The sequence below is a fragment of the Balaenoptera physalus genome (assembly GCF_965194825.1).
Source record: "Balaenoptera physalus genome assembly, chromosome: 5".
Lineage (NCBI taxonomy): Eukaryota > Metazoa > Chordata > Mammalia > Artiodactyla > Balaenopteridae > Balaenoptera > Balaenoptera physalus.
In genome coordinates, this window is record NC_138884.1 from 139,178,516 (window position 1) to 139,202,799 (window position 24,284).

Genomic DNA, 24,284 nt, shown 5'->3' on the forward strand with positions numbered 1-24,284 from the left:
ATCCAAAGGAGAAAATAAATGCACTCAACTGGCAGCAAGAGTGATTTGGAGGGAGCATGCATTCGAGGTTCACCAGAAATTAATTGTTGTTAAAGCTTACAGACTATGATGCCAAGACTGGATTCCACTTAGCCCAGCACACACATGGGTTCTTTACAAACTGATGCAAAATGCAATTATTCAGTCCTTCGAAAAGAGTCTGATGTTTAGTAGCTTTTATTGTGCGTTAATGATAAATCAGGCAAGAAAAGTATTGCTAAACTTTTTACATGGAATCCTGAGCCTACATTGCCTTCCACCTGCCCCATCAAGATATATTGCAATTTGAACAATTATCATGAATAGACTGTACCTATCTATAAGATAGTCTAAGCTTTTCCCTAAAAAACAAATAAATTTAAAAACAAATATCTTGACTATCAAGAGGTAAGACATACCTAAATTATTATAATAGACTACTGATTTAAGTCGTTTTCAACAGTTAATATTTATATAATTAACTAATGAGAATAAATTTTGGACTTTTGGGATTTCACATTTAAACTTTAATATAAGAAAAAAATTTCTGTCTTCATCTTCATTGTGTCTTTCCTATAAAAAATGTGTGGTCACAAATTAACCCTGATTTTAATACAGTGTTAAAGAAAAAGAAATAACCAGCTCTTTAAGTGTAGAGCATAAGTAACAAAAATAAACTTTACTCAAAAAAGATGCATGTTTCTTGAATTGTGTGTTGTATATACTGAGTTATTCTTATAATTTGTGAATCTACTTTTATTACATTTATATTTGACTGGATTATAATCTGATTTTGTTTATGCCAGAGTCTGGTTAAGTCTTTCCTAATTTTTATGTCTGATCTATATTTTGGAACTACGTATATCTGATCATAGTTGAGTGTTTAAAGATCCATCTTAACAATTTACTACAGGGCTAAGAAAATGAAAGAGTACTCCTAAGATTGGGTCAGTTTTTAGAGCATAAATGCCAAATCTGAAAAATATTACAATAATGTAGCACTCTCTATTGCTATGACCTTTAGAAAGTAACTTTAAGTGCTTAAAATAAATAATGGGCATTCTTCCTTTTTACCTATTTTATTGTAGTGCTCTTACTGAATAACAAATCAATTTATATGATAAGGACTACTTAAGACTGTAAGGAGTATTCATTTGATACACTTATTTTGAGCTGTCCATCAGTTATCTAGGTATTCTCTTAGTTGAAGTTTAGTTTCTTTGTTAAAGTTAGCATGAAGAAATCTAATGGAAAAACAGAAGTATAGTGTTTGCAGTTATTTTGTGTAAGTAAAATATGAAATGATGATGAAAGAGTATTTTTAATGTTTAAACAACTAATAATTTATATCCCAAATTTTCAATTTGGGATTGTATACTAATGAAATCTTAATGATATTTTTGATTTTTATATATTTCTTTTAAAGAAGATCTTCTACTGTGCATTTTCACAGAAATAACATAATAAACTACTTAATAAATACTATTTGTGAAGACAAATTAAACAAAAACAATTTTTCATTTTGTTAACTGCTTTCCAGGTTTAAGTTACCTATAGGAAAATATTATTAATCTAATTCAACTAATTGCAGTATATATCCTATTTTAAAGTGTGTAAAAATGTCCTAAAATAAAATAATTTCCCCCATAAATTATTATCATTTTTTTTGGTTGCATATAAAGTAATACTGTGTTTTATATTTTTCTATTTCAGGAATAAGAAAAGGTGCACTTCTTAAGTATAAATAATGGAGAAGTGGAACTTATTTCTAGGAAAACAAAATTTTATATGAATAAAAAGTTTCTTCAACCAAAGATATGTTGAAGTCATGAGCTCCAGTACCTGAGAATGTGACCTTATTTGTAAATAGATTCTTTGCAGATTTAGTCAAGTTAAGATGAGGTCATTAGGGTGAGTCCTAATCCAATATGACTGACATCCTTATAAGAAGGCAGCCATGTGAAGACACAGAAATATGGGGTGAATTCCATGTAAAGATGGAGGTTGTGATTCTATAAGCCAAAGAATGCCAAGGATTTTCTGCCATCACCAGACACTAAGAGAGAGGCATGGAACAGATTTTCCCTCAGAGTCATCAGAAGGAATCAACACTGCTGACACTCTGATTTCAGACTTCCGCCTTCCAAAACTGTGAGAAAGTAAATTTCTATTGTTTTAAGCCACTCTTTTTGTGATACTTTATGGCAATCCTAGGAAACTAATACACTATTTACATGTAGATATTCAAGGTTCTGGCCATTTTATTCTAGGTGCTAGATTGAATTGGTACTTATGTAAGCTACACTTACTGGAACAATGCATGAGACGTTAGGTTAATATATCGTTTAAATGTGTGATTTCAACTGTGAGGTTTCATTAGGCCGTAGACTATAATAAATGAGATTCATCCCCCTCTAGACCAGACTCTACTCTTTCCCTGTTTCTGCTTCAAATCATCGTTTACAATTGTTCTTTTCTTGTATACTTCACACATAGAGGTAATATCATTACAAGAAAACGCTTATAAACCTTTGTTATTTGACCTCAGCATACACGCATTCAAAGCCTACCTGTTTTTATGCTTCTTTCTACGTTTCAATGAACACAGGCTGTAAAAGACAAACTGTGTATCAATGAACCATTGCCTTAACTTCCCTTCTATAAACCTTCACAGAAGCAACTTCAAGTTTGTTCAAGTCCTCTAGCTTCTTATAAATACAAGTTCCATTTTTCTCCTTGCCTTGAAGTAGTCAGATATCCTGACCAGAATTAATCTTCCAAACCTGATATCAGCACTCTTTATTTTTTTTGGAAGCAACCTAAAAGTCCATTGACAGATGAATGGATAAAGAAGATATGGCACATATATACAATGGAATATTATTCAGCCATTAAAAAGAATGAAATAATGCCATTTGCAGCAAACATGGATGGACCTGGAGATCATCATACTAAGTGAAGTAAGTCAGACAGAGAAAGACAAATATCATATGATATCACTTATATGCAGGACCTAAAAAAAAAAATGATGCAAATGAACTTATTTACAAAACAGAAACAGATTCACAGACTTAGAGAACTAACTTATGGTTACTGGGGAAAAGGGTAAGGGGGAGGGATAGACTGGGAGTTTGGGATTGACATGTACACGCTGCTATATTTAAAATAAAATGTATTTCCATGAAAAAAATTTTTTTAAATAAAATCAACACTTTAATTAGTATCAGAATAGTTCTCTTCCTCTTTAAATTGTGAATTCTAGAGGTTAATAACTCTTAATTATTAGTTTTACTATCCTCAACATGATTTTTACTTAGTGAAATTCAGTGTTGCTTGGATTGAACAACACTGTTTCCTCTACCTTTACTTAATTCTCATGTCTGACTCTAACATGACCGATTCACTCTAATTCATAATGCTTACTTTCCGTATTGAGTTGGTTAACCGTTATACTTGTCAGCTTGTTAAACATTAAATATGATAAAAACATGTAAAAATATATGAGTTTTAGAAGAAACACTGATATATCTAGCATATAATTTACGATACAAATCAATATTGCTTTTGGAGACTGCTCTGGCCCCCACTTGGTGCCAACTCTGTCTTTCCCATCAGAGGAAATCACTACCCTGAACGTTACGTTTGCCTTTCCCTAGATTCCTTTAGTTTTCCAAATATGTGCCAGTGTCCCTGAGCAAAGATGTTTCTGAGCCTTGATGTTTTTAAACTCTGTGTTAATGAAATTACAATCTGTGGATTCTTCTGCAACTTGCTTATTTGATTTACCACTGTACTCCTGAAATTCATCTATGTTTACTGTAAATAATGATCATACATTCTTAATGACTGGATAATATGCCACTGTATAACACTAGCATGTGTATCAAACATAGGATTATTTCCAGCTTTTTTTTAATACGAAAATTCTGTCATCACCATTCTTCTATATGTTTCCTGGTGTGTGTGTGCAAGGGATTCTCCGGGGTGTACAGCTAAGAATATAATTGCTGCATCATGGGTATGTATATCTTTGTTCCTCATAGAAGATGTCATGTTTCTTTCTAAAGCAGTTGTATCAATGTGAGCTCCCACCAGAAGTATAAAATTATTCCAGTTCCTTATATCATTACTAACACTGGATATTTCAGACTTAATTTTTTTTGCTAACCTGGTTGATAAGAAATGATATCTTATTGTAAGTTCAATTTGAATTCTACCTATTATTTATCAGGTTAACTTCTTCGTATATTTAATGGCTAATACTGTTTTGTTCTCTGGAAATTCTGCTTTTGCCCATATTATTGGGTTATCTCATTTTCTTAATGATTTGTAGGTAGTATTTATGTATTCTGAATGTATAAATTACATCCGTTTCAAATGTTCTCTTCAAATACATGGCTTGTGTTTCCACTTGTTATGGTTTAGTTTCATAAATAAATATTCTTGTTTCAATATAAGTTTTACAAGTTCTACAAGTTTTATACTTTTTCATATTCAAATTTATAATTCATAAGATCTTTGTTTTTGTTGTGAGGTAGGAGTCCAGTTCCACTTTTTGACATATGGATGGCTAATTATCTCAGCATTTATACTGTAGTTCTTTCTTTCTTCCATGACTGACAGCACCATTTCTGTCATAAATCAAGTTTCCATACAGCAATGTTTGTTTCCTGTGAGGTCACCTGTAATCATTTCATCCTTGTAGGCTTTAGTATATAGGATGTCTTAATCCAACAAAATAGTTGGAGAATGTTTCCTAGTTTCTATATTCTACAGTAGGAATAGATTCCATATTTTCTGAATATGGAAAATGGGACTAGTTGTTCCTTGAATACATGTTAGAACTTATTGGTTAAAAAAAATAACCTAAGCTTGGTGTTTCCTTTTATGGAAGACTTTACTTAGCCAATATATTTTGTTATAAAGTGAATCTGATTTTTAAGGTATTTTCAGTGAGCTTTTCAAGTTGATTTATTTAGAAATTCATTTATTTGCTTGATATTTTCAAAGTAATTGGCATGTTTTACAAATAAACATTAACTATTACTATTACACTTTGTTTTGAGGAGTATTAGTGAATTCTCTCTTTGTTCATCATTTTACTTTCCACGTTTCTCTTTGCTATGTTTTAGAAAAATCTCTTGAGCAGCACAGGTAGATATGTTGTGAGGGGCCTATTCTGATAAACTTTGTGTTTCTTAACTCAATCACTTTGTCCATTTATATTTATTGCAATGATTTATTTTATTCATTTATTTTAATATTATAGGTTGTCAAAAATTTCCCAAGTTTTCTACATTTTTTACTCTTTTTCTGTTTTTGTGAATGTTCTAATTTAATTTTCTCCACCATTCAATTAAAATTATACATTTCATTTATCTCTAGTTTTTCCTCAGCAATTTTAATATTCATTTAAGTCAATTAGTATCATTAGTCTTCTTACAAATAGTATTTAGAATACTTTAAACTTGATCAAATATTTCCCAGATTTTCCCAAATCATCACCATTATTATTCATTCCCACAATAAATATTTAATATTGGCATATACAGGCAATGTTTGTTTTAATTTCTGACATGCATATCAGGTTTTTTGTTTTTTGTTCCTGATGGTACCATAGATATCCTTCTAGCATCATTTTCATTGGGACAGAAGTACACCCAATAGAATTTCATATGAAGAGGATCTATTTGTGGCAAAATCTCATATTTTGTTCGCCTAAGCATCTACTTTTCACTTTCACAGAAGTTATTTTCAGGTGGATTAAACAAAGTCCCCTGTAAGTCTAATTGCAAATGCTTTGAAGACAATCTTTGCCTTCTCTTTGTCCATTTTTAAGAGTTTTTTTTGGTCTTGGTGTACTACAGGTTCACCTTTGTGTGCCTAGGAGTAAATGTCTGTCATTTATCTCATTTGAGATTTTATAAGTGTCTGTGAATTTTTTCCTCTTACCAGTTTTGAAATTTTTTGGTCATTTGCTTTTCATATAGTTTTATGTCCATTCCATCTCTTCTTTCCTGAAATTCTGATTCAAGCATTTTAGATTTTATCCTTCTAAACTCCAAGTATCTTAACCATAAGTTTTTTTCTTAATCTCTTTACCTTTTAAGCTCCATTGTGAATAATGACTTCAGATATATATTCAGGAGTGGTTCTTCAGTTCTGTGTTGTGTCTACTAACATATCCATTGAGTCTTGAATTTTTGTTATATATGTCTCTTTATGTTTAATATTTTTCAATCAGATTAGGTACCTTTACTGGAGTCAGTCTTGCTTTTATCTCATTTGCCTCTCATTTCTTGTTATTACTAAATGTACTTAATTTTGTAAATGCATATCTTTGCTGTTTTAATATTTTCTTCCAGTTGTTTATCATGGCCCACATTCATGGTACTGAGTGTTAATTGTGATTTTTGACTGTGGACTCAATTTTCTTGGAAATTTTTTTTGTGGTAATTCTTGAAGATAAGTTTTATGGTAAAAAAGAAAAAGCTTAATATAATCAGCAAATGTTCAACAGTGAAAGCTGGCTCCATTGCTCCTTTTTCCTCTCTAGGCTTTCATTTCAGTTAATATTTGATTTGATCAAAGACTCAGAACATAAATGTATTTTTTTAATTGTATATATATGTATATGTGTATCTATCTCTATATCTATCTATACATATATATTTAAAGTTTTAGTTGTTGTAGTTGGAATATTTGGTCAGACTACCTAAATGTCATATTATCATATAGTAATTTTCTCTTCCTACTTTTAATCCTATTTTATAGCCATTTAAAAAATTAATAGTCTAATGGAAAGAAAGGATGCTTTTTTATTCCTTGCCAGTAATCATAAAACGTGTATTTTATTTTTTATGTTTTTTCTTAGTTATACTAAATTATGCTTTATAGTATACTTTACCTTGGTAGTATACTTTTTTTAATTTGAAAACTCTTCACTGGAGGATATTTTGGAGAAGAAATGTTCAAATTGGAAGCCTTAATAGGCATGGTGTTCTGGTTTGAATTTCAGCATATCACCTCTTTCTGTCACTTTTTTGCCTGGTCCAGATGGCACAGTTACTTGACTTGCCCAGTGTCTGGCTGAGTTAAGTGTGAACCATTTGAAATTCAAACAGTAGAAGATGGAAGTGATGGCTTTTGGGCAGAGGAAAGCATTTTGATAATTTATAAATCATTTTATTTAGATGACCATGAAAACTACAAGCTATGTTATACTGTGATAAACCTGACACTTTTGGCATTAGATTAAAATGAATTTTCCACTCAAAAAATCAATGATATGCTTCTTCTTTTTCCTTTATTAGGAAATAATCCCCAATTTTTTTGGCTTAGAGTTTGTAGATTAATTACATGCATGGTGTTTTGGCTTCATTTCTGTGCATTTTAATAGACTTATTACACATTTTCTACAAAATATAAATACAGTAGATAAGGAAACGTTATGTACAAGAAAAGTATTGCTTTCATGGTTCAGATCGATTTTTTGTACAGGCACAAATTATACTTTGAGAAAATGGAAGCACTGGACTTCTTTTGCATTTTGTTTTAAATATATGATTTAAAATCAACTTTCATAATTATCTTGAGATATTAATATGACAATTTTCACAAAGTTTGATTATTTAGAAGACAGACATACTTTGGGAATACTCACAGGACATTCAATGTCATATTTGTATAAATGCAGGAAGTGGCTTTAAGAACCAAAAGAAGTCCTCATATTACTTATATTTAAAAACATTTAAGTGTTTGGAGAATAGGCCACATATAAAAATAATTATAAATATATATTAAACAGATTCTAGAAACATTTGAAGTAAAATATTTTATGTTTCTGATTCCATATAAGTTTAATTTCAGTAAACTTAAGCTTGTTCATGATCTTGTGATTATTTAATGTTAAAGACAAGTGTTTCCAAGTATAAATTTTGTAGAATCTTAAAATCAAAGCAAAGCAAGGCAAAAAAACCCAAAAAACAAAAAATTATACCAAGAAAGAGCCTTAAACATATAATATATTATTCTAATTTAACCTAATGGGAAAGGGTCCTTACAATAGGTCCAATGGAATGTCTAACCCCACTTAGCTGGTCAGTGGGAGAGATGGTACTAGAAATTAAATTACCAAGTTCATTTGGTTTAGTGATGGGAAGACACAGGTTTAAATTCTAGTTTTACCCTCAGTAGATGCTGGCGCATCTAGTACATTTGTAAGAGTTAGGAAGAGGTCCCTTCAAGGCAAATAAATTAAGAAACTGCCCCTTCTATGCAAAGTAGAAGTATTCTCTGTGTCAGTCGGCGTCCCAGCAGGAAAAAAAAACAAACCCTAATCAAATTGGGGTAAATAAAGAAGATCTTATCGTACAGGCACAAATTATACTTTGAGAAAATGGAAGGATCTGTAGTACACCTTGTTTTTTACTTTCTCTTCCATTAAAAGGGTAAGGGGAGGAAGCAATTATGAAAGCTAAACAATAAGAGTCCTATAGTCCATGTTGAGAGCTGGAAAATAGCCAGCCTGAAGCAGTGCTGGAAAGAAGGAGATTGAGAAATAAGTACCCCAACCTCACTCTCCTTCCTCACTTTCATCTCCTTTGTTGCTACCTATTGGCCAACATTAGCAGGTGCCAGAAGGCAAGAAAGCCTAAGGCAGAAACAAAGTAGTGAAGGGTAGAAAGTGAATCTGGGGGAGCTAAGAGATGTCCGGAATAGGTTCTCTTCCTCCAGGCTGCCACAGTGCTGAGCCAAGTTAGCAGATCTGGCAAGCCATGCCTGTCTGCTTTTCAGCTGGTACTTCATACCTCCTTGGCCAGGCATTCTTGTACATGGTATGTACATCTGCTTTCACCACTTACTAACATTGTGAAGTAGAGCAAATTACTCCTATACGCAAAATAAACATAAAGATAATATTTACTCCACAGGTGTGTTGTGAAGACTAAATGTAATTAGCTATTTGGAAGAATATGACAAATCTAAATAAACATGCAAATACGGGACAATTTTCATTATTGAAAGAAGAGAACCATTCTTCTAATAGCTGTCATATGCAAGGCTCTGGGATTGATTAATCTCTCTTTAATATGAACATTCATCAGTTTTATTGCTCAGTTTTAGTCAGTAGATATTCCTACTCTCCACCACACTTATCACGTTTCTACTCAGCTGTCTAGATTTAATCCTGTCGTTGCTCTTTCCTGCAATGTTTTAACCATTCTTTCATGTATGTTTCTAGCACTTCCAAGAAACTATGCTGGTCTATCGCTTCCAGGTCTTATCTAGCCCTTTCTTACCATACTTTTGGTTTGTTTCACATACTTAACATATTAGCATCAGTCATATAATAATCTATGTTGATCATTTCATACATATTTTGTAATAACCCTCAGTAATGATGGAAGATCAGATTGGAGAAAGCAGAGGATTCAGGGCTCTTTGAACCCAGTAATTGTACACAATACAAAATTTAGAAAATACAAAATTTAGAAAACAGTTGCTTCCAGAAATCAGAGCATGGAACGTTCTACCCCAGTTTCGTCATATTTTGAATATTCCTTGTAAGGGGCAAATCTCTGGAAAATTATTACTAAACCAAGAAAGAGTTTCTATTTACTAGCTATCATTTTTCTAACATAATTTAATGGTTTGATTTACACAGAATAAATGCACATGGTTGACTTTTACAAATAAGCACATGGTTGTCCGATGATGCTGGTCCAGCAGTTCTAGATCAGCTGAGACTTAGTGATACCTCCTTACACCGTCAACTACATCAACTACACTAACAGTTCCCTTCTTACCCGGTAGAGCAGAATATCAAATCAAATGTCCCTTTTACAAAAATTTTTAGAATGAGTCATTTGGACTGCTTTTAAAGTTAGCCAGCTTATGCATACCACAGCATAAATGAATCAGACTTCTAAAATTCTCCGTTTCTAATATCCTGATTTCTTTCAGTATGTAGGTGTCAGTTAGTGTAAATTAACATCCATAAACTGAGAGTGACTTTTTTGTCCATGGCTCTGGAGGGCTTGTCTATAATATACTGATATTCTCTTAAGCAGTTACTAACATGATAACACTTTCTTTGAGTCGAAAGGGCCTTTTAAATACAACAAACAGTTTTATTTTTCTGTGACTAGAACTATATAATGTTAAAAGATAGACCGAGGCATATTAAAAATTTTAAGCATTTATTTGAGCAAAAATTGATTCGAATGGGGCAGAGCCAAACCGGAAGTGGTTAGGAGCTCTCCATCCACATGAGGGAAAGACGTATTTTAGAGAAAAGGAAGAAGCAAAGCAAGGAAATTATCTGATTGGCTGTAGCTTAAATGTCTGCCCTATTTGGAGAAGCCCAGTTGGCTGTTTATGATTGGTTGTCCTTAGGTTTCGATTTCTTAACCTTGAGTCATTTATAGGTTCAGGTTTTCATTTGCTTACGTAGGCTGCTAAGGTATTAGAACCACATCAGTCTGATGGCCTCCTTGTTTAATTAATTTAACAATAATAAAATTTGATGTTTTGGCAAGATATTTTGACACATTGTCTCATAAAACACACCATAAAACTGCTGTAATATTATTTCATTTTATAGACAAGACACTAAGATTTAAGACTGTGATTTGCCCATTCTTACAACAAAGAAGTGGCCAATCCAGATTATCTAGGATTTGGCGAACAAAACCAGAGACTTTACCAGTGTTTACAATAGCATCAGATTGAAAATACAATTCATTGTCATTAGCTGTTTTAGCTCTTTGCTTTCAGAAACAAAGCTAATTAGCTTACAAAAATTACAACAAATTTCACATTTAATTCCACCTTGAAAAATGATATAAAATGAATGATTTCATTTTGATTTTTTCTCTACAGAAACTAAACCTTTGCAAACAATTTTATATATGGATTTTAATTCTAATGTTTAACATATTTATACATGTGTTGCAATATTTCTGTGTTAGAAATACAGAAATCCTGGGACTTCCCTGGTGGTCCACTGGTTGAGAATCTGCCTGCCAATGCAGGGGAGGTGGGTTCGATCCCTGGTTGGGGAACTGAGATCCCACATACCCAAGGGCAACTAAGCCCGTGCAACACAACTACTGATTCCACGTGCTCAGCTAGAGAGCCCGCATGCCACAAACTACAGAGCCCATGTACCACAACTAGAGAGCCCTCATGCTGCAACTAGAGAGAAGCCCACATGCCACAACAAAAGATCCTGCATGCCACAAAGACCTGACGCAGCCAAAAATAAAATAAAAATAAATAAATAACTATAAAATTTTTAAAAACCCAAAATATTTGTATTGATATTGATTTTTGTATTGAAATGATGACTGCTGTGCAAATTAAATGCTCTCCTCAGTCTCGTCTACAAAAGATGCAGAAAAATCCATGTTACTGAGAAATTTATTTTCTGAAAATGTAAACTGTCCTATTTTTTTTTGAGCTTGAATTTTAGCATGGGTTGAAATCAGAGGTTCTCCAATGAAACTTCCAACATCTGGCTAACATGTTATACACAGTAGTTTGAGGTCACAGATTGTGTTTATCAACTTATGAATCCCCAGTAAAAATTAAAATGATTGAAATATAGCAGAAGATAATAAATGTTTGATGAATGAATGAAAGAAAATGATAGAAAGGATATAGCAAGGAAGGAGCAGGATAAGAAGGGCAGATAAAAAACAAGAGGGTACGAGGAAAGGAGAGGAAAATGGATTCTGAAATGGAACATCTTTATTTGAGCCCTCAGTTGATGAGTTTCTGTGGTCTGTCCCTGGGCAGTATTAGCTTTTGTGAGCCTTGGTTTCTCCTCTTTGCAAAACAGGAGCAATTATACCTACAATTGCCATTTTGAAATATTAGGAGATTCAGATGACAATGTAATTAAAAGATATTCAGAACATTGAATTCTGGTATGCTTATCTTAGAATTACTCCAAGCAGAACTAGTCAGTAAATTTCAAACCCTCTCCATTAGCTAATTTTTCTCCTGCTTTATTGTTTTGTGAAAATACATCATATTAAAAATAGCAGCTTCCTCTAAGAGTATGCTTTGCCTCACTGACTATACACAGATACCTCTCGTACTTGTCTCTACCCCATTCCTCCTACCACACTGATCTTTTCTTCTCCTATTTACTAATGAGGAATGCTGCTACTGTCATAACTTGTATTTTAAAACATGAAAACTGGGCTTCCCTGGTGGCGCAGTGGTTGAGAGTCTGCCTGCCAATGCAGGGAACACGGGTTCGAGCCCTGGTCTGGGAAGATCCCACATGCCGCGGAGCAACTGGGCCCGTGAGCCACAACTACTGAGCCTGCGCGTCTGGAGCCTGTGCTCCGCAACGAGAGAGGCCGCGATAGTGAGAGGCCCGCGCACCGCGATGAAGAGTGGCCCCCACTTGCTGCAACTAGAGAAAGCCCTCGCACAGAAACGAAGACCCAACACAGCCATAAATAAATTAATTAAAAACAAACAAACAAACAAAAAAACCATGGAAACTGCGAGAGGAAAACAGAATTAGGATCCAGCACAGTAACTGAAAAGAAAAAAGTTCTACACTGACCAAAGGAAGAAACGGATTGAAGTTTGCAAGGATTTGGGAGTCTTTTATAGCGAATGTTTTCTCTTTTTATGATTAAATGAATCCCTAATACTGTATTACAGTATAAAATAAAAGCCAAATAGACACTATTGCAGTTTAAAAAAAAAAGTGACTTTAGCTGTCTTGTGAAAAAGTTATGCTTTTTGTGGTTTTCAGTTGAAGTTTGGCATTATATATAAGAGTTGAAATGATAGTGATTGAAATAAATCTGAAATGTTCAAAGTCCTGGAGCTCTTAAATAAGCAAATCTCATTTTCCAGTGTTCAGTAGGCATTCAATTCCATTATGAATCTTGAAAGAAATAATGTAGAAATCGATGTGGAATTTGAAAGAAGGGAGAAAATAATATGTAATAATTGTTTTATTCCTTTGAAGAATGCTGCACTACCAAAAAATCCTATAGTCTGTATTTCTTTTCCATTAGTTTCTGATATCATAGTGAGAATTTACTTTTCTTCTGAAAGTGTAACTAGATACTTTTTTTCCTGTTTCTGCTTTGTGATGTGGAAATGGCATTTGATGGTTTCTTTTCTGGTCTCTGTTTGTGCCTTTCATTTCTCATTAAAAGTCTTAGTTCAAAAGTACACAGCTTCATGACTGACCCTGGCAATGGCCTGCTAACAGGTCTTCTGTCCTCCAGAATCTTTTCCTATAATCGCTATATATGAGGCTAAAAGATTACATTTTTCCTTATGTAAAATTATGAAAATGTCTTTCCTTTGGTCAAAATCAATAACATCTGCATACATGTTGTGTATTTCAACCTCATGGCCAGCATTCAAGTTCCTCACAATCTGGCACAAATTTAAACTTCCAGCATGATTTTTCACTATTCTATCCTGAAACCCCATGATCCATTCACATTACAACACACTCTACACATGAACATGCATTTGAATGCCACACATGTGTTCATGATGCGTTCTGTTACTGGAGAAACCTGAATTATAACTTTTAAAATTCTAGACATCCATCCAAGGCAAGGCTATAAAGGCCTAAAGAAAATGGCCAAATTTTCACCCCAAATGAAAATTTCTTTCCCCTTTGGTCAGCTGTAACATTTTCTTGATATAAATCATACTCTTGGCTTATAATTTTTATGAAAACTAATCTTATTCCTACTAGAAGATTATAAAGAAAAATTAATCCTACTTATGTCTCCAGTGTAGTGATACACAAACATAACTCTTTGCCTCATACAAGATTGTAGACTAAATAAAAATCAGCAGAAAAACTTGTCAGTATGTAGATTCACAGTCTATACCACAGAGTTTCAGATTTAGTCTGACTGAATATATGGTACACAACCTTCTAGGTTTAGAAAACTATAATCTAATTCAATTGCACAACTCCAAGGAGCAAATAGATTATTTTTAAATGAAAGAATGAGTTTAATGCATGCATATTTATGAATAAATGAATTAAGAATGGAATGAAATGCATTGTTAAAGAAATGCTATATTATTGAAGAATTAACTTTTAGCTCTGCTATTTAATCCTTTTGAAGTAAGAATTTAATCTTGCTAAGCCCCAATTTCTTCATGTAGAAATCTGAAGATATACCAAGTGAAATGCAATTTTTTAAAGACTAAAATATGTTCTTGAGATATAGGAACCTCTGTGTTTCTGAGACTCTGAAAAAAATAGCTTCTCCTATTTTGCACCCAATTTTGTATTTTTAATTTCAAATGTCCTTCTATATTTTAGAATATGTGGGATAGAAATATAATGTTCAACACAATATGTATACCTCCTACAATTGAGACCAGATTACTTTTTATCACAAGAGGCAGAAAACAGAGGTGTCATACACTAAAAATTACGAGCAGGAAGTAATGATTGGAATACCAGACATTATTCATTGCTCACTATGAAGTATGAGCTTCCATAAAATCTTCTCCTATAAAAAAATGTATCTCACTGTCTCAGAAGAAGAGAAACCGCTATTCAAATCACAAGCATGTTGGAAATCTACCACTTCCTTACATCAAGGACTTTGCTTTATCAATAATTTTTGGTCTTTTCTATAAATTTCTTTGATTTTTAATGCACTTATTCATTTGTGTAATGTATATCTTTCGAGAACCTAATATAATCAGGACACTGTGCTAAGTTCTAGAGATATGGATGTGAATAAATAAAATCTGGAGCACTGAGCAGAAATTTTCCAGATGAAAATGTACAAGAACATTCCTGGCAAAGGAAGCAAGTGCATCTTGGCTAGAACAGTGAATCTGTGGGATGTAAGCAATGACCCATGACCCTTTCCCTAACTCAGCGAGATGGATGGATCCTCTGGGCGAATGTAGCCAAGAGCATATGGTTCCCTCTCCCCCCAGGTTCCCAGTATAGGGCTATGACTTCTCATGGGGAGGGGCAGGCTAACAGGATTTCTCATCGTTCCAATCCTTTCCGTGTTTCAGGAGCTCTATTTAAGGCAAGTGTGACTTAAGAAGTCTGGGGCTCCTTTCTCCTACCCAGCCTCAATTTCCGTGGAGAAATGTCTACCAAAGGCATGCATGGCATGCCAAGTGATCACCTTCACTACAGTTTGCTCGTGAGATGAAGAATCCATACCAGGTGAGGTGAACTAAGATGACCAGAGTCTACTGCACCTGCTCAGCACCTACTCATACACCAAGGGCGTTCCTGCAAGAAAAAGCTGGTCTCTGTCTACACCGCAGCCCCAGAGCCGTGGTGCTCTGCCCAGGGGACAGACAGGCTGTAAGAACAGATGGTTCCAGCAGCTCTCCCTTCAAGGAACCAATTTTATTTGGAGTATAGTGTAGAGAAATTCAAGCCAAAAAGTGCTGTCAAGAACAATGGAGATTTGGTGGTGAGAAATTAAGAGGAGGCTGGTAGCTCTATAATAACAACAAGTAAAACAAGTAGAAACAGTAGAAATATGACATGTAGAGTTGTAGTAACACAAAGGAGACAGGTAGGGAAAAAGCTATATTGGTGTAAGTAAATGGCAACAGATGACAACGAAAAACCACAGGAAGCAATGAAGAGAACCAGGAATAAAAAGTAAGAAGGTTGATATAATGAACTATAAATATATACTTGCTGTCCTTCTCTCAACTTCTTTAAAATACATAAAATTATATAGAGTAATATCATAAAACCACATTATTGGGTTTGTAATATCTATACACATAATATGCATAACAGTAATAGCACAAAGGAAAGTGAGCAATAAGTAGAGCTATAGTGAAAGAACACCTCTATATCTCACTGGAATTAAGCGAGTATAACTCTGAAGTAGATTCTGATAGGTTCCGATGTATATTGTAAGCCCTAGAGCAACCTCTAAAATGTCTAGATAGGAAAGAAATAAATAAAACTATGTCTATTTGCAGATGACAAGATCTTGTATTAAAAAACTTCTAAAACTTTACTTAAAAATCTAGAGAGTAGGAGATAAATATAAATATTAATTACATTTCCATAAAATAGCAAGGAAAAATCTGAAAGTGGAATTAAGAAACAATTCTTTTTACAGTAGCACCAATTATAATAAAGTAGAAATAAATCTAACAAAAAAAAGGGCAAGACTTGTACACTGAAAACTGAAAGGTTGTTGAAAGAAATGAGGGAAGATGCAAATAAATGGAAAGATATTTCATGTTCATGGAACAGAAAGCTTAATATTGATCAGGTGGTAATACTGCCCAAATTTATGTACAGATTCAGCAGAATCTTTATCAAAAATCCCAGGTAGCCTTTTTTTAAAAGATTTTGACAAATTGATCTAAAAATAAATATGGAGCTGCAAGGAATCCATAATAGCCAAACAAGTTTTGAAAATAAAAAGTTGGAGAACTCACGTTTCCTGATTTCAAAGCTTACTAAAAAGGTACAGTAATCAAGACATGTGGTAGTGGCATAAGACTAAACATATAGATTAATGGCAAACAATTTAGAGACTAGAAATAAACCCTTGCATTGATGGTTAATTAATTCTTTAAAAGGATGTCAAGATAATCCAATGGGGGAAATAATAGTATTTTCAACAAGTGGTGTTGGAAAAACTGGATACCTGCATGCAAAACCAAACATAAAAATTAAATCAGTGTGATTCATAGATCTAAATTTAAGAAGAAAAACCCTAAAATTCTTACAAGTAAATATAGGAATAAATCTGTGTGACCTGGGATTAGGTGAAGGTTCTGTAGATACTACATCAAAAGCACGTCACTAAAATACTAATAAATAAATTATAATTCATCAAAATTTAAAACTTTTGTGTTGCAAACAGTATCATAAAGACAACACTTAGAATATTTACAAATTATTTATCTGATAAAGGACCCCTATCTAGAGCTTCCCTGGTGGCGCAGTGGTTAAGAATCCGCCTGCCAATGCAGGGGACACGGGTTCGAGGCCGGGTCTGGGAAGATCCCACATGCCGCGGAGCAACTAAGCCCGTGCGCCACAACTACTGAGCCCACATGCTGCAACTACTGAAGCCCAAGCACCTAGAGCCGGTGCTCCGCAGCAAGAGAAACCACCGCAATGAGAAGCCCGCGCACCGCAACGAAGAGTAGCCCCCGCTCACCGCAACTAGAGAAAGCCCACGCACAGCAACAAAGACCCAATGCAGCCATAAATAAATAAATAAAATAAATTTTTAAAAAAAGGATCCCTATCAAGATTATATAAAGAGCGCTTACAACTCAAAAATAAACAGGCAAAAAAATTAAAAAATGGACATAGGATTTGAATAGGTATTTTTCCAAAGACATATATACATGGCCAACAAACATAAAAAGATGTTCCATATTATTATCCATTAGTAAGATGTACCTTAAATCCCCAATAAGGTATCTTTTCACATCCACTAATATACCTATAATCAAAAAAACAAACAATAACAAGTGTTGGCAAGAATATGGAAAAATTGGAACCCTTATAAACTGCAGATAGAAATGTAAAATGTGGCAGCATCTTTGAAAAAGAGTTTGACAGTTCCTCATAAAGTTAAGCAGAGAATTATCATATGACCCAGTAATTCCTCTATGAAGTATATACTCATGAGAAATTAAAACGTATATTCACACAAAAACATATAAACTAGTTTTCATTGCAGCATTATTCATAATATCCAAAAAATAGAAACTACTCAAATTTCCACCCAAACTGATGGCATTATAGAGAGAGTAAATGCATAAAATGGAATATTACTCTGTGTTAACAAGGAATGCAGTGCAGATACATGCTCCAACATGCATGAATATTAAAACAATTATGGCCAATGAAAGACACCACAAAAATCCACATATCATATGATTCAATTTATAGAGACAGAAAGTAGATGAGAGGCTGCCTGTAACTGGACTATTTTCAAGGAATGGGGAGTGGCTGCTAATTGGAATATGTGGTTTTTTTTGGGGGGTAACAAAAATGTCCTAAAATTAATTGTGATGGTTGCAGAACTGTGTTAACATGCTAAAAACCAATTGAATGATACACTTTAACAAGGGAGAGGGAGAAGAGTGAATTTAGGAAGTTTCATGTAGCAGTAAACATACTATCCCAGGTGAAAGATACAGCCTTATACCAAAAGATTGCGGTGAAAATCAACAGAAATGGGTCAATATTAGCAATACTTTGCACGTGGAATCATAGCATGGACCCTGAACTGTTCGTGAGTTTTGAGGAACAGGGAAGAGGAAAACTGCTCCAAAGTTATTGGTAAAGGGTGCCACTGACTAAGACGAAGGATGAGGAATGTGAGGTACCAGTAGTTGATGGTTATAGGACTGGGGCTAACTGAGGGAGGTGTAAGGAAGCATAAGTACTTATGTATTAGCTTATACGCAGGTTGTATACAAACCCTTGGAGATGGATGCACATATCGGGAAAAAAACAATATCAAGTAAGAAGGTAAATGGTCATAGGATCAATCCCTGTGGAATGTCAACAATTCTTAAGTAGGGCAGAGAAAGTGAAGTGTGTAAAAGAAACGGAAGGCCAACCATAGAAGTAGAACAGCAACGACAACAAAAATATTGAAATATATGTTCAGAAACTTAGAGAATAATTTAAGAAGGAAAGAGTATCCATTTATTTTTTTTAAATTTTATTGAAGTATAGTTGAGTTACAATGTTGTGTTAATTTCTTCTGTACAGCGAGGTGACTCAGTTATACAAATATATATATTCTTTTTCATATTCTTTTCCATTATGATTTGTCGCAGGATATTGAATCTAGTTCTTTGTGCTATACAGTAGGACTTTGTTGTTTATCCATCTTATGTATAATAGCTTGCCTCTGCTAATCCCTTCCCTCCCCTACTTCCCCTCCCCTTGGCAACCACAAGTCTGTCCTCTATATCTGTGAGTCGAAACAAAAAGAGTATACATCTATTTTTAAATGCTACACTATTAAAGTAAGATGGCAACCCATAAGAATCCCTTTGATTAAGCAATAGAGAGATCCAGTTGAATTTGAAAGAGCAGTTGCAGTAGGGATATAAGCCAGACTGGTGTAAATTAGAAAGTGAATAAAAAATGAAATCAGTGCCTTCAGTGGTCCTTTTAAAGAAATGAGATATAAATATGGACTGAGAGAGCAACAATTTGGGGGGATTTGTATCAAAGAAGAGTATTTTTTTAAAAAGGAAGCTACCAGAATATGTATAAATATTGTCAGATTTAGTCCAGCCAGAGGAGATAACAATGATTAATGCCGGTGAGGTGGCAGGAAGATATAGCACGCCGAACACGTGGAAAGATACCCACCATAGACAGGGAGAAATGGCTTCCATTTCAACAGGTTTAAGGAAAGGATAGGGCAGCACAGATACCTTTTAGTTCAGCATAATGGCTTCTATGTTTTGTTTTTTTTTTTGCTTGAAAATATTTGAAATGAAAAGGATGATGAAGAGAGTAGTTGAGATGTTATACATATTAGAAACATGATCATCATTTTTATTATGCATTAAAAAAAAAAAAATCTATTTCCCTCTATTTTTATATTACCCAGTCTCTGTTTTCACTTTTATATCTAGTTTTCCAGGGGCTTGGGGGAGGTCTACTCCTCCAGTCTGTCATCTTTACCTCTTTTCTATTCCTCTGCCCACTGCCATGTAATCTCATCACTCCCTGTAAACTGAATTGCACTTAGATGACCAAAGATCTCCTATCAGGTTAATCTCTTTATCTTTGACTTCTCTGTAACATTAGGCACTTGAACCTCTTGCCTCACTGTCTCTCTCTTCCTATGTTGGTCGATCTCATGGCTGACCTATGTTCAATCTGTGCAGCTTTTATGTTCCACTGAGGTTCCCTAGCATTTTGTCCTCCACTTTCTTTTCTTCTCTCTATACACTTTCCTAAACATCTTGCCTGTACCTTTGGCTTCACCTACGACCTATATATTAATTGGCATAAATTCATTTCCAAAATACAGATTTAAAAAAAAAAATCAAACTCCAAATATCAGTGTTCTTTTTTAGAAATTCCACTTGGATTACTTTTTGTACCTCAAAGTCAACTTGTCAAAACATGTCTTCATCTTTCTTTCCCCATGTGACATTTCATCTGTTCCTATATTCCCAATGGTAGTGACATGGAGAGCCCTGTGCACTAAGCATGAATCCCTGCGAACATATTACTCTTCCATCTATTTATCCCTCCAATTCATCATCACAGCCCATCTCTTCTGCTTCCAAGTTTCAGTGTCTCCTCCATCTCTCTTGTCAACTCTGCCCTAGTTTATCTTCATCCTTTCTTTATTGAACTATTTTAATAGTCTTTTGTTTACTCTCCCTACTTCTAGTCACACCTGTATCCACGGACTTAGAAGACAGTCAGAGTGGTCTCTCTTCAGAATTGTCAAGCCAAGAGACAGGAGTTCTGGATCCACTTCTAATACTCCCAAGCAGTGTAGACACAGGAAGTTCACTTAAGCCCTCAGGTGTCAGGTTTCTTATTACTGAGAATGTGCTGAGATTATCGAGACGATATTTAAGGTTACTTCAGTTTTAATGAATTATGATTCTATAACTTTTATATTTCCATTTATAATTCTGAAATAGAAACAGTGATGGTTTTTGATTTAACTTATTTTAGTTCTAATTTTCACTATAAGCAAAACATTAAAAGCCTTAAATATTATTGTTAATAGATTAGTTACTGAAAACATTGCAGAAGGAACTGAGATAAGAGAAGACTGACTTTTCTCCTAGAAAAGAGATTCACCCTAAGACATGGGACTTAGATTTTAAAATGGAAATAGGGCTTTTAAAAATCATGTGGCTAAATTACCAGTGATTACACTTTGTTTTTTTACTGAATAGACTTCAGCTTGTGTGTGCATACATAGAGTAAAGCTCTTTGTTCTAAACCACAGTAATTCTAAATTATTCGTAATTTACAAAACAATCATTTGAACTAGACTTAAATTTCCTCATTTAACAAATTTTTCTTTTAACACATATTTTTAGATAATGATATTAATGTGAACCAGCCAGAAGGAGAAATGTGTTAATTTTGTTTGACAGATAATTTTGGACACTTTCCAAGTACTGAGCTTGACAAAAATCATGTTTAATACCAACCCGTTTGTAGGAAGGTTACTGAGTATTTAGGAATAGAAACAAAAAACCTAAAGAGCTGTAAGACTGCTTTGTGTTTTTAATTGCAAAATCATTACAACTAATAAATGATTAAGAAAAACGTAATTAAACATGGCCTGAGAATACAGTGTAGACTTTCAAAGAGAATGCTAGACTAGAAATGCACTTTCAATAATGGCAATAATATCAATGAAAAGAATGTGTGAGATTTGTACTGTAAATTGCAATGTTTAAAACCATGTTGCAGACAGCATTTGATTTTGTCCCCATAGTAACTCTGTGAAAACAATATAGAAAATGCTGTTATACTTCCTTAATAGATGAGAAGTTAAGGATTGGAAGAGATAATATATTTAGATTATAGAACCTGTAAACAGGTTTGGAATTAGTTCTTCAGTGACTTTATTGTCTATTGGATAAAGAGCACTGGATGGGAGAGGTAAAAAAAATTGAAAAAATAAAAATTAACGTTTATTAAGGACATGAATGCCTTTTGAAAATGCTGTTATGAAACAACAGAATAGCACTCCAAATTCATACAGTAAAGTCAAAGAATGTATTTTGTCAAAGTAAATTGATACTCATTTTTTTTTCAGATTTTATTCTAAGGCCTAAATACTGCCACTAGAAATGCTAGGATTTATATAGATTTAAGGGAATAAAAAGAATGACTGACTAAAATAATTATATGGCAGTAAAATTGTTATATTTGGAAAGCAAATATATGAGACTATATGGACAAGGTATTGATACTAACAGAATATAGTTTGAAAGGGAGATTAGAATCACATTGTAAGACTTTGAATTTCAGCTAATGTATTTGTACTACATATTTTAACTCAGGTGAAGCAACAGAATATTCTCTGCAAAGGAATTGCAAGGCCTTATTTTATTCAGTAATTAAAATGTACAAACTAGATGTTGATGATAAGTATGTCTAATAAAGAGCTTAAGAATAAATTATCTCAAGATCGGAGTCCCAGAGAGAGTAAAGGTTACTAAACATCTTATATCACCCTTCCTTGCGGTTAGGCAAGACAACATTACTAATCCTGGACCACAAGCTGGGAGGGAAGTGATGTGCACCACTTCCAAGCCAGGCTGGTGTTCCTCTGACCTCTCTTACTTTGCCTTGGCAAAATATGCTCGTTTGTTCCAGATAAATATTTTAATTCCAAGATATTGTGCTGTACTTCATCTGCATTCTTTTTTTGTTTGTTTGTTTTTTTGTTTGTTTGTTTGTTTTGTTTTTTATTTTTGTCTGCGTTGGGTCTTTGTTTCTGTGCGCGGGCTTTCTCTAGTTGTGGCAAGCGGGGGCCACTCTTCATCGTGGTGCGCGGGCCTCTCACTATCACGGCTCTCTTGTTGCGGAGCACAGGCTCCAGACGCGCAGGCTCAGTAGTTGTGGCTCACGGGCCTAGTTGCTACGCGGCATGTGGGATCTTCCCAGACCAGGGCTCGAACCCGTGTCCCCTGCATTGGCAGGCAGATTCTCAACCACTGCGCCACCAGGGAAGCCGTCATCTGCATTCTTGAGTGACTACGTGAAGCAGAGAATCCTCCTACTACTGCCACAGAACTGCGGTGGACATGAATCTGAGTCTAAGTAAGTTTAACTTTGGATTTAAGTCACTGAGATTTTGACAGTTTGTATTACTACAGCATAACCTAAGCAATACTGACTGGTAAAAAAATTGACATCAAAAGTGAAATGATTCTTTAAGAGAAAAACTAAACTATGTGGCAGAGTGAGAAAACTGATATCAAAGGCTGGGAAGATAACAAGCATGATCTATGGTGGCAAAATACTTAGAAAAATTGTCAACTGAGATTAAATGGATGCAAGGTAACCTGCTTAATGAACTTAGAGCCCCATGATGAAAAGTGAGAATACAGAATCTTCTAAAATGCGTTGGTATTGATTGGTTATGTTTGCCAGGGTATTAAAGAAAAAAAAGCTCAGAAGAAAAAAAAATGTTGACAGTTTGAAAGCAAATAGAAAGTAAATATAGAGTTTCTAGAAAATTTTTGCCTTTCAGTGTTAAAAAACAATCACCTACTGTTCAACACAGAAGAACAAAAAATAAGATTGGGAGAGAATGTGAATGGCAAATCCTAAGTATCTTTCAAATGATTAAATGGCACCAGCAATAGAAAAGGAACATAAACGTGTGATTCCCAGTGAGTTATTTCAATCCAATGACTTAGAACAAAGGGCAGATTAAGGATGTGGATTTCCCATCAAAGTCAATATACTTAAGCTGTCCAATATTAAGTTGAGAAGAAAGATGGATAGAGACCAGGAGGTAGAGTGTAAAAAACAAAACAAAACAAACAAAAAATTCAGCTTCAACATATCTTGAAAAATATGTGAGCGTGTTTATTAAATTTTAGAGAAAGATAGGACTATCAAAAATCCTGACAAAAATGACAAGTCACTTCTAAGAGATACTGTTAGCTTTTAAGACAAAAAGTGTGCTTTGGCTCTCAAAATATCTGCATGCAGAAAATAAACTAAGAAAGAAGCACAGTGTACAAGGAGAACATATTTTCCTAGGCCTATTTCTGATGTGGCCAATCAGAATAAGTCGGGACACGGAAGAATCTCTCAGAGAGTTAAATAGCCTGTGAAATTCTCAAAAAAGAAATTTTTTTTAAAGTAAGTGTTCTGCACGTAATTCCAATGTGTTCAAGAAATTCTCAGACACCAGCTGGGTGTGCTACAATTCAACTAAATTCTGACACTTTCTACCTGGAGACAGCATCAGATTCCACAGGTTAAGTGTTCAGTCCCACAAGACTGCCCTCCACTTGAGATCCCAATTACAAGCAAGTCCAGACTGTTACCTACACTTCTGACCAACTGGCTATAAATCAGAAGTTCCCACAACCCCTTCCTCGGGCTCAATTCATTTGCTAGAGCAGCTCACAGGACTCAGGAAACCAGTTTACTCACTAGATAACTGGTTTATTACAAGGATATTAAAGGCAAGGAATCAATAGTCAGATGAAGAAATGCATAAAGTGAAGTCCCAAATGAAGGAGCTTCTGTCCTT

General features: G+C 34.2%; 1 long non-coding RNA gene across 1 annotated transcript in view; it reads right to left on the bottom strand.

Annotated features, from left to right (window-relative positions):
* Nucleotides 1–6,625: 6,625 nt before the first annotated feature.
* The window catches only part of LOC309661035, a 200,969-nt gene continuing 183,310 nt past the window's right edge, over nucleotides 6,626–24,284 (bottom strand). The window contains exon 2 of the long non-coding RNA XR_014263815.1: nucleotides 6,626–12,438. This is a non-coding gene — a long non-coding RNA (uncharacterized lncRNA). The remainder of the gene's footprint in view (nucleotides 12,439–24,284) is intronic.